The sequence below is a fragment of the Rhincodon typus genome, chromosome 23 (assembly GCF_021869965.1).
Source record: "Rhincodon typus isolate 14 chromosome 23, sRhiTyp1.1, whole genome shotgun sequence".
Lineage (NCBI taxonomy): Eukaryota > Metazoa > Chordata > Chondrichthyes > Orectolobiformes > Rhincodontidae > Rhincodon > Rhincodon typus.
This window is the reverse complement of record NC_063354.1, coordinates 36,823,650-36,835,863: the sequence shown is the minus strand read 5'-3', so window position 1 is coordinate 36,835,863 and position 12,214 is coordinate 36,823,650. Positions and strand designations below refer to the sequence as shown.

Sequence of the window (12,214 nt, the reverse complement as noted above, 5' to 3'; positions counted from 1 at the left end):
TAACATTACCTTTCACACTCAGTCACTCACTACTAAGAAGCTCCATCAGAGAGAGAAAAGCCATATAAAAGACTAAAAGGGCATTAGCCCCACTATCACAAATGTTTTGAACAGCTACTAAAGGCAAGCTGTCCAAAAGTTGATTAAAATCAGCCAGGTTAAAGGTTCATCTTGTTTATTTTTTTAAAAATTAAATAAAAAACTATAATCTACTGCGTTGTACAAGGCTTTTTCCAAGAAAAAACATACAGAAACCAGATACCTGTCTCATTTGTCTAAGCATCTTTCATTAAGGCTCCTCCAGTAACTGGCACAAGTACCTGTATGTTCCATTAGATCAGCCAGAACCTATGTGCAAAAATAGCCCGTTAATGAGGGGAAGTGGCAGCTGCAATCACTTTAGCCAATCTCGTGTTGTATATGATGACACCTCTAAAGTCTGCATGATGCAGAAAGAGTTTCCCACCTCAAGTTACCAGAAATAAAGTACCTGATGTTGAACAAAAAGCTTGACGGTATTTCACAGAATGCAAATACTGTACTCAGTGTGCACAAATCTTTTACTCTGAATTCATCCTCGCCCACTGATGGATTTGAAGGTATAGTTTATAGAGAAGGTAAGAAAGTTAAAAATGTTTGTGATCATATATTTCACCCATGTAATCAAGAAGAAATTGGCACCGTGCAGCAATAACATATTAGTTAATAAGAGGCAAAAAGCAGGCACATTTCCATGAAATTTAGAAAGGCTGAATGTTATTTTAAATAATATTTACACAAGCATGTTTTCTAACACAAATGTTCCTTTAGCTTGTAATCCTTTAGGCTTTTCTGACAAGACATTTCTAATAGTCGTAAATTTAATGGGTAAATCTGTCAGTGTAGTAAAATTAGTAAAGAAATCCCAAACAAGAGATAAAACCACAGGCTAAAAACCTTGTAGGCGTTGCTGAAGCACACTTACAAGCAATAAATCCGAGCTGAACTTCCTGAACTTCTGATAACAGTGCACCGAAAGCACATGTTCTTTCCATTACAGAGAACTAGATACAAGGAAAATGTCACAGTAAAGAACAACACAAAGGTTGGAACCTGTAGAAAATGAAAGAAGAATCACATAGGGAACACCAAACATGGATTATTAAGGTATGTAAATTGTGTGCAGAAAACAGAGACAGACTTCTTAGATAATGGGTTTGACATCTCATTTTAAATTCATTTAAGAAAATGTTCTGAAATGTTGTTCATTCGCATTCTCACTTGGCATATGTATCTGTGAGGAAAGGCTTCCACATATATTCTAATGTTCACAGAATGTTCTTACTAGCCACAGCCCATCCACTCCCTCCAATGCCATTCAATTTTCTTGCTTCAGAAGATCAAGCACATAGAATCCCTACAGTGTGGAAACAGGCCCTTCGGCCCAACAAGTCCACATCGACCCTCAGAGCATCCCACCCAGACCCATCCCCTATAACCCACCTACACATCCCTGAACGCTACGGGCAATTTAGCATGGCCAATCCACCTAACCTGCACGTCTTTGGACTCTGGGAGGAAACCGGAGCACCCAGAGAAAGCCCACACAGACACAGGGAGAATATGCAAACTCCACACAGACAGTCGCCCGAGGGTGGAATCGAACCCAGGTGCCTGGCACTGTGAGGCAGCAGTGCTAACCACTGAGCCACCGTACTGCCTCACTGAGATCCTGTCTGTTGTAGCATGCAGCCTAGGCCAACTACTTACTGATTTCCCTGCTAACCCCTTCTCTGTGATAATATATCAAGTCTCTATTGGGTGATCCTTCCAATAGCATGGATGACCTTAGAAGCCTGTGTCAGGGATGTCCTTGACAATAACATGCTACACGTTTTTGCTTTGAGGTCTAGCTATCCTTCCTTAGTTACACAGAAGCAAATGAAACACAGAGAGAAAGCCTTCACATGCTTAGGAACAATGTCTGCCAAAGACATAGCAAAGAAGAAGAGAATATATTTTACATGGCAACCTACTGAAAGTTCAAAATACCGTGTTAGTCAACAGCATTCCTTTAATTATGATTTATTTCCTTACGTTGTTTCTCCCACAAATGTATTCCTTATTTGCTTCTATTTTACTTGATGAGTTAGTCTTAAAGGTTAGTCACTGTTTCGTGATTGTGTACCATCTGATATCTTGTTGTGAGGTCCACTTTCTGTATCCCAATGCAGGAAATCATTGCTGTTGATATTTCTCAAGAAGGGTCACTGGAATCAAAATGTTAACTCTGCTTTCGCTTCACGGATGCTGCCAGACATGCTTAGTTTCCCCAGCAATTTCTGTTTTTGTTTTGGATTTCCAACATTCACAGTTCTTTATAAATAAGAGCCAACACAGTGTGGAGCTGGAGGAACACAGCAGGCCAGGCAGCATCAGAGGAGCAGGAAAGTTGACGTTTCAGGTCGGGACCCTTCTTCAGAAATGGGGGAAGGGGAAGAGAGCTCAGAAATAAATAGAGAGAGGAGGGGTGGGGCTGGGGAAGGTAGGTGGGATGGTGATAGGTGAGTGCGGGTAGGCAGTGATGGGGATTAGTCAGTGAGGTGGGAGGAGCGGATAGGTGGGAGAGAAGATGGACAGATTGTGTCAGGTCAAGGAGGCAGAGATGAGAAGGCGGGTTGGTCATGGGATGAGGCTGGGAGAGGCGAGATTTTGAAACTGGTAAAATCAACATTTAGGCCATCGGGCTGTAGGGTCCCGAGGTGGAATATGAGGTGCTGCCCCTCCAGTGTGACACTGGAGGAGGCCCAGGATGGACATGTCACCCAGGGAGTGGGAGGGGGAGTTGAAATAGTTCGGGACTGGGAGGTGTTGTTGTTTGTCATGAACAGAGTGCAGGTGCTTTACAAAATGGTTTCCAAGCCTCTGCTTGGTCTCACCAATGTACAGGAGGCCACATTGGGAGCAGCGGATGCAGTAGACCACATTAGTGGATGTGCAGGTGAACCTCTGTCTGATGTGGAAGGTTTATTTTTGGTACCTTGAATGGTGGTGAGGGGGGAGGTGTAGGGTGTAGGTGTAGCACTTTCTGTGGTTGCAGGGAAAGGTGCTGGGGGTGGTGGGGTTAGTGGGGAGTGTGGAGTGGACAAGGGAGTCACGGAGAGAGTGGTCCCTCCGGAAGGCAGATAGTTACACAGAAGCAAATGAAACGCAGAGAGAAAGCCTTAACATGCTTAGAAACAATGTCTGCCAAAGATATAGCAAAGAAGAGGGGTTAGTTAGGGAAATATTTCTTTGGTTGTGGGGTCGGATTGTAGGCGGAAGTGGTGGAGAATGATATGTTGGATACGGAGGTTGTTGGGGTGATATGCGAGGACCAGGGGGATTCTATCTTTAATTTTGTTCGGGGGAAGGGGTTTGAGGGCAGAGGTGCGGGAAACGCAAGAAATGCTGTTGAGAGCATTTTCGATCACTGGAGCGGGGAAGTTGCAGACCTTGAAATAAGAGGCCATCTGGGATGTGCGGGAGTGAAATGCCCCACCTTGGGAGCAGACGCAGCGGAGGTGGAGGAATTGGGAGTAGGGGATCGCATTCTTGCAGGAAGGTGGGTGAGAGGAGGTGTAGTCTAGGTAGCTGTGGGAGTCAGTGGGCTTGAAATAGATGTTAGTTTTGAGGCAGTCACCAGAGATGGAGACAGAGAGGTCCAGGAAGGAGAGAGAGGTATCAGATATGGTCCAGGTGAATTTGAGGTTGGGGTGCAAGGTGTTGGTAAAATTGATCAACTGTTCAAGCTCCTTGTGGGAGCATGAGGCAGCGTTGATACAGCCATTGATGTAGCAGAGGAAGAGGTGGGAGATAGTACCAGTGTAGCAGTGGAAGAGGGACTGGTCCACGTATTCTATGAAGAGGCAGGCATAGCTTGGGCCCATACGGGTTTCCAAGGCCACCCACTTTAGTCTGTAGGAAGTGAGAGGAGTTAAAGGAGAAGTTGTTAAGGGTAAGGACGAGTTCCATTAAGTGGATGAGGGTGTTGTTGCAGGGGGACTGGTTGCGCCTGCGGGAGAGGAAGAAGTGGAGGGCTTTTAGGCCATTCGCGTGGGGGATACAAGTGTACAGGGCTTGGATGTCCATAGTGAAGATGAGTTGTTGGGCGCCAGGGAATTGGAAGTCTTGGAGGAGGTGGAGGATGTGGGTGGTGTCCCGGACGTGGATGGGGGGATGGTTCCTGGACCGGGGGGAGAAAACAGAGTCAAGGTAAGCAGAGATAAGTTCAATAGGACAGGAGCAGGCACAGACAATGGGTCAGCTAGGACAGTCAGGTTTGTGGATTTTGGGAAGGAGATATAAATGGGTGGTGCGGGGTTGGGGAACGATAAGGTTGGAGGCTGTGGCTGGGAGCTCACCTGAGGTGATGAGGTTGTGAATGGTTTGAGAGATGATGTTTAGGTGTCACGGCATGATCCTCCTACCGCCAAAAAAAAAGGACTACATCCACAGTTCTTTGTTTTGGTTTAGTGCTGTTGACATGTCAGTTGTCTTATGCAATCAGTTTTAGGCGCAATAAGTGCACCAATTAAAACAGAAATTCATGCAGTACACTTTCCACACTCTCCTCCATTCTCATTCTCAGGAAAAGAACACAGAAAATCAGAAGGACCGAGAATGGGGTTGAGAAACCAATCGACCATGATTGAATAGTGGAGAAGACTCGTTGGGCTAAATAGCCTAAATTTGCTCCTATACCCTATGGTCTTATGTTAAAGATGCAGCATCAAACAGGAGATGTACCCTGTAGTGACTGGTGTAATATCGGTATCTGCTTTTATAAAGGTATGTGTAGACAGCTCACTGATACCAAAATGCAAAAGCAATTGTACACCTGAACTTAAATACTTGTGCTGAATTCTGCTCACCAATGTCGAGCCGTACAATGAAATCTCAACTGTTAGTATGGACATGTCAGAACAATCAGCTCCTTTTTTTGATATCAGAATTCTTAAGAAGGTCTGGCAGACCACCCAGATTCTCATCACTCTTAAATATTAAAGTTTAAATGGTGGTTTTGAATTTTTTGCAACACAAAGTCAGAGAAAGACTCCTGAAGATAGTCTCACACCTAATGCTAGATGGTGAACTGACACTTCTGATTCTTGCACATTTGGAAACTTTGCTACACGTACTGTATAATTATTATCAAACAAACATATTGTAACATACAATACATTTTAAAATAACATTAGTTCACATCAATTTCAACAAGTTTAAAGAAATTGCACATTTACAGTCCTATATAGTTACCTCCCCACTTAGCTTGACTTTCTCATGACATCATCCATAGAAAAGCAGCAACCTGGTCCAATACTATGACATGCTGTTAGCTGCATGAAATACATCCTTATACTGCTGTAGTCAAGAATTATACTTGAACATTATTTTATGGCAGTCCCGAGTGTCAAATTAATGAAAATTGCAGTCATTCACCTACAGAAAGATGATTCAAATGCTCTCAGGATTTCTGGCAATGCTTTGGATTTTTTCTCATTCCCCCACTAAGGTACATGTTGAAGTAAAGCTCCCAGGAATGCCTCTAAATTACCCAAGTAGCCACTATTTAGTTGCCATGATGGTCAATGCTGATTACATCACATGATACATCTCAGTTTGGGGGTGGGGGGAGGGGGTTGGGGGTGTTGGTTAGCTCAGTTGGCTTTGCAGCTAGATTGTGAAGCAAAGTGACACCTAAAGCATGGGTTCAATCCCCAAACCAGTCACCTTCTCAACCTCATCCCTCACCTGATGCACAGTGGTACTCAGGTTAACCAACCAGCAGTTGTCTCTCTCTATCTCTAATGAGAGAATAGCCCTACGGTTCTTTGGGACTGTGGTGACTTTAAATAACAATCACAGTTGTGCCTGTTGTATTTACATCTCACAGCTAGAATACAATTTTCCTTTAAGAGAAACATTTACTGTATCATCACCATATCACTGTATGTGATCTGATGGAGTAATATCTCCATCTTACTGGGGCCACTGGCAGCATGGCATACTGAGGGAAATGTGCAAAAGCTTATAATTAAATTCATATTAGCCGAGACGTGGCTGTACCTGTGATTTTATATATTGAGAAGCCAGAAGCTGTAATTTTATTGAATCTTTCATTAACAGGTTACTGACGTCCAGTTCTTATGTTACAGCAGCAAGCATAAGTATCATCTCCTTCGGTTCCCTGCTGAAGGTACAAAGCTCACCACCACATCTACAGCAGATTGTGATAGCAGATCAGATTAAGACCCAACGGCGGGTTCACCCAATACCCATGGAAACAATTGTTGCTGTAAGAGTCAGAGCTCACCACTGAGTGGCAGATACCCTCATCGGTTTGGCCTGTACCAGCTTCTGGGCACTGAAGCCAATAATATAACTATCAGCTCATTCCACAAAAAGCAAGGATTGATAATTGGTCTTTCCTTTGCTGGTTGGCTCTATCCACTCGAGAGAGAGCGACAGACCGTGTCAAGTTACGCTAACATTGACAGATCGAACTGAGGCATGTGTCTCTTGTGCCACATCAGCTTTCACGTACTGTGAACATGATCCCAAACAAATCCGTCTGACTCGGTTTCTGGTGAATCAGTGAGCAATCATGTAGCTCTCACTGCCAGCTGCTAAATGCACTGGACAAAAAATGCTCATCTGTCAAAAGATTTTGCAACATCAATGAGCTAAGAGGTCTTGGAAACATTTCATGCAGTTTTATCAAATGAATTGAAAAGTTACAGAAAACCCATGGATTATTTTGCTTATACTTATAAGTAATCCCACACATGCATGAAACTTGCACTTCAGAATTAGAGCAACAAAACCCAGCTGGAGCATTTTAACTAACCACACATAACATCACAACACAACCTCCTACACTCACATAATGGACAAAAGCAACAAATTATCTTGGATCCTTTTCTTTCTAAATTCCCAACAGTTTTCTGGGTTTCAGTCGCTTTCAATAAACCTGTTACTTGAGTGGCATATTCTCTTAATGTTCCTTTGAAGAGATTGGCTCAGAAATTGTTGGAGCATGATCCATTTGTTAGATGTTTCCCCTTTATCCTTCAGCTCACAAATCTTTTTGCACTGACATTTCTGGAAATGCAAGCTGAAAACAATGCAGCAAGGGCAGAAGGGAATCTGGGACCTTGGTAATAAGTGTAACTAATAGACTATTGCTTTAACCAATGAGAATAAAAGACAGAAACAAAAACAGGAAGAATGGAGTGAATTGGAATCAGTACAGACACAGAAAACCAAATTTAAAAAGGGAAAGAAAGATTGAGAAAAATAGAATAATTAAAGATGTTAAAACCCTGTGAGAACAGTTTACTAACTGTGGGAATGGTTCTTTGTAAATTCAACAGTTCATTTTCTGAGCCAAAAAGGTTGAGAGGTATTACAGGACCATAAATCCTGTAATTATGTAAGGTTCTTAGATCATGAAGTAGCAATGTCAGAAGCAAAGAAGTTAACAACATTATAGATTCCTTGTACAAAAACGAATCTGACTTTAACTGGATATAAGAAGCTAAAAAAACCATGGCTATTACCAGTCACTCGACTATACAGCTGCAAGTTTTAAATGGGCCACAGAGAGACATGACCAGACATGCAAAGACTTTTGAAGCATCAGGAGTTTGTAAATGGAAGCAATGGAAGTGTATGAATTCCACCTTCACAGAGAACCAGCCTTCCAGAGGACGAACTTCAGAGGGACTCAGCAGAATGGACTTTTGCCTTGCGGATCCTTTGATTCCTCAAAGTTAACAATACCACCATGTTCAAGCTTTGAACTGTGTTAAAAAAGGGCTAAGAATATCAAATGTGCAAAGCTCCAACAAGAAGGCTTGTAGAACCACTTTCACAAGGAGAGTTTGACTGAGAGAAACCAAAGAGGAAAGGTGGATAGAAATGAAATGCTGTTCTGTTGAAGGAAAGTCAAGCTGTAAGAAAATGTGTGGAAACCACAGAACTAGTAAAGACCAAGCAACATTCAATTCCTCCTAAAACCTCATTTCCTGCTGGTCTGTTCAAGACAACACCAACTATTACACTACACAGGACATCATAGGTACTGGATCAGAATTGAAACGTTAATTACTCAAGGCAACAGATCCCAACTATGCACCAACGAGGCGTCTTGGGACTATCTTCTTAAAAGTGTTCTTTTGTTTTATCTGTACTTGTTTTAATCTTGATATCTGTAATTTCTTAGTGAAACTATATCTCTTTATCCCCAAAGAACCTTCAGCAACAATTCATAATAAACTCACTTTTAACCTGTTTAAACAAAAGCCTGGCTGCTGGTCTGGTTTCATTACAAATTAAGAAGTGGAAATTAATCTCTGTTCAACTAACAATGTAGTGGACATGCCTGATGGTATTAACAACCAGCCACAACAATTCATGACAAAATTAACTGGCTTCAAAATGAAGCAGTTTATTGAAAATCTTGAATCTGAAGCTGAATTTCCAATTTTAGGAGACTAATACCACATTGCTACAATTATCCCAATAATTCTGATGGCTTCTCCGATCATGGTGCTTCTCTTGCTTGCAATAAGTTGCTGGCTCATATACACACTAATAAACAGATCTGCTGTGAACTTGCTATTATCTTGTTCCCAGTCATTTCAAGGCACATTGTTTCATTCTTGATATGTCAGAAACTAAAAGTAGATGTTGTCCACAGTTATAATTAGCAAGTAAACTCAAACTAAATGCTATATGAATCAGAATACACAGCTCCCTTTCATCTTACACTCCTTGCATGGGGAGAGGAGGAATACCTATACTTGTTGATCCTTAAACCAGGCTTCAATGGATATCACATACTTATAATCCTAACGTTTCTGCAGTATAGAGATGCATGTCCGATATAAGATGTTATTGAAACAAAGCCCTTAAGGCTTGTAAGGGAATTCTGAACAGTTGATGAAAAAGTTGTTGCAGTCAGCACTTGAAATGGGTTCCATCAAGTTCCAGAACCCGGAGATGACTAGAAGACATTTCTAAGCCCTTTTATTGCATTAAAGTTGATGCTGTACATAAGTGAACCTATTAGCAATCCAGCCAGGCAGCAGGTAAAATTTTCTGAAGAAGGGCCTAGGCCCGAAATGTCAGCCTTCCTGCTCCTCTGATGCTGCTTGGCCTGCTGTGTTCATCCAGCTCTACACCTTGTTATCTAGGTAAAATACGGAGCTGGATTTTGTTTCTTGACAGGGAGAAGGAGGCAGAATGGAAACAGAGTGGTCCACTTAATCTTGTCCCGACCACCTCAGCATGTTCAATCAAGAATCTGATGACCATCTGGTGGGAAGGAGCCAAAAAGAAGATCAGAGCATCACTGTCCTAATTGGCATTGAAGGCCAGTACATCATGCAGCTATGAGGCAATGCTGCAGAGGAGCATGGTCACTGTTAGTTTGCTAAAGGTCTCCTGATCTTAGAATGTTTTTATGTTCCATTGAAGACTCAAAAATATTTTTTAAAGATCACTTCATAAAACAATCCAATGCTGCCACCTTCGCTGTCAGATTCTGCTGGGACATTCAACCACAGTCTCAACAGCCAGCTTTTTTTGCCCATGAAAGCTTGTTGATGACTTAGGAGGTTAACAATTGATAAAATTTTAATCTTAAATAATTAAATTAAATGTAAATAATCATTAATTATTAATCCCCGAATGGTTGGCGGATTGCTGATTTTGTTTCCCACTTGCCTGCAGTAATTTGGAAGGCAGGCGTGATGCTGCCATATCACCAACACATCAACCTGACCTACTTTCCACGGCCAAGGGGAGCAGTGTGCCCGATTTCCCAACATTAAATTGGGCCATGAGATCAGCTTGCACATAGCATATCTAACAGCTTTTAGTGTAATGAGAATATTGACAACTACCATCTAGATTTTACAAATGCACCTGGTAGGAAGCATGCTCTGCCAAATAGCACACTGAGGAATCGCAAGCTTACTGTTCATCATTTTCCACTCATCAATGTAGATATTCTCATGGGTAACCTACCAGTACTGTGCAGTGATTACTGGGATTCTTTTCACTCCAACTATTTTTTTTCCCTGTAAGGATTGACCATACTGCAGGCGCAATATTGACAGTCATATACAATGTATGGCAAATCTGTACATCCTCAAATCAAACAAAAAGTAAACCTTTGCAAAACTTGACATATTCTCATACGATAGAGACAAGTTAAGGGCTGTCAAAAGTACACTTCATCTCCTGCTTCTCTTCAGTCTAACATAATACACATGACTACAAGTATTCAAAATAGTTCCCAGGACTAGACATTTTTCCCCAGACTGCAATGTTGATAATAAGACTTCAATTTTCTGTAACACATGGATCAAACTTTCCAACATCAGTTAAGTCTTTCTGATATAGAAAGTTTACAGTGTTGAACCATATAGAGTGTTTTATTTTATGGTTTCAAAGGTTGTAATGATGGCTACCATTTTAGGATTCCACGTCATGCAAGTGTTATTTTCGAACATTTGATTTTGAACATGCCACAATTCACAGACTGACATGAAGCATAAATACTGAGGCTGTTTATGATCAACTTTTAAAAATCCATAATGAAGACATTAGAAATAAGTTATCCATGATTTGAAGTAAGAAATTGAAATTGAATTGGAAAGTCAAAATTGCCATTTGTGGATGAAATGCTTGGTTGCTTAGTGTTGACATATATTGAACAGGGAGAAGACACTGAGGTCACAAAGTGTGGAGCTGGAGGAACACAGCAGGCCAGGCAGCATCAGAAGAACAATAAAACTGATGTTTCGGGTCAGGATCTTTCTTCTGAACTCCAGCTCCAAACTTTACAATCTCTGACTCCAGCATCTGCAGTTCTTGCTATCTCAGACACTGAGGTGAGCCTAGATTTTCCATTGTGCCAACAATCCTACTGAAAATCTGGTTCCTGATGGTGACTAAGGTAAATTTACCTGGGCCAGTCAATATAAGTACTGATGGGTAGGCCCTAATGATAATTCTGCCATGGGGAGCCTGTCTTTGACCGAGGTTAGCGATTAGTATTGAGAAGAGAGAGGGATGGAGGCAACATTACTGTTACTGCTGTCTTTCAGAATCTCCAATGCCACTGAAAAAGGCAAAAATAATATTTAAAATAGTCAGTTTGGAGCACTGGCTGAGTTCAATTAACTGTCCTGCAAGTGGATTGTGTTCAGCGTGGGTCCTAATTAAAATGTAATCCCAAACTGTCTCTTCCCAAATACTCAGTCAGCACCCAACAGCATTCCTAAAGCCTAGAATTGTGGAGAAATATAATGAAAGGAAACCTGTCTGAAGAAATATTTCCTTAAATTTACATCAATCGGAATATAGCCACCTTAATATAAGGGGACTAATCGAATTTTTGTTGTTAATTGGGCGTGCGGAAAAAGAGAAATGTCTTAAATAGTGGCGAGACAATAAATGACCCTGAGGATGGATAAACACTCCCAGTCATTCCAATAATGGGCTCTACAAGGAAAGGGCTTTAGGTGGAAGAGAAATAACACAGATGTGTGCAGAACCATTTTCTCAATTGTTTAATCTTTTAGTGCTTTCATTACTGTCACATTTTCTGATACGTAGAAGCTGTGAGAAAATCCACTCGACAACAAGCCAGGGCTGAGTTGCTCTCCAGCTTTGAACAGTTGAAAGCTTGCAGGGGCATCAGCACATGCAGTGACTGATCCCCAATTTGTCAAGTACTTAATTACCTTCGTTTCTGACGTATCATATCCCTGGTGCTTGGTTGAGAGCTCTTTCTACTCCTCTCACCTGCTGAAACTAATTCAGCTTTACCTTGTAAAAGCTCATGATGAGTGTGGCAAGTGAAGAATGAATTTTGAAAAGATTTTGAAAAACTTCTTCAAGCATGATTTCTGGATATTTGGTGCCAATTATCTTTATTCACTGCAAGTGCTTCCAAAAGACAGAAGACATGAATCATAAAAGTTAAAAAACAGACAGGTTAACATTTAAACCCAGTTTACCTCTGTTCTCACTAACACTTCAAAAGTTTGAGTTATTCCAGACTTGGATATCACTTCATAGAATCAATGTATCATACAGTACAGTAGGATCTGCAGCTTATGCTGAAGTTTCTCCTGAAATCTTTATTGGATTGATTGGGGACTATCTTGCATTTATGATA

General features: G+C 41.4%; 1 long non-coding RNA gene across 1 annotated transcript; it reads left to right on the top strand.

The window, feature by feature from the left end:
• Positions 1-517: 517 nt before the first annotated feature.
• On the top strand, positions 518-8,282 carry LOC125485866. Its single transcript, XR_007264585.1, has 4 exons — positions 518-617; positions 1,040-1,146; positions 4,610-4,809; positions 6,177-8,282. It is a non-coding gene; the product is annotated as an uncharacterized LOC125485866 (long non-coding RNA).
• The last annotated feature ends 3,932 nt before the right edge of the window (positions 8,283-12,214 follow it).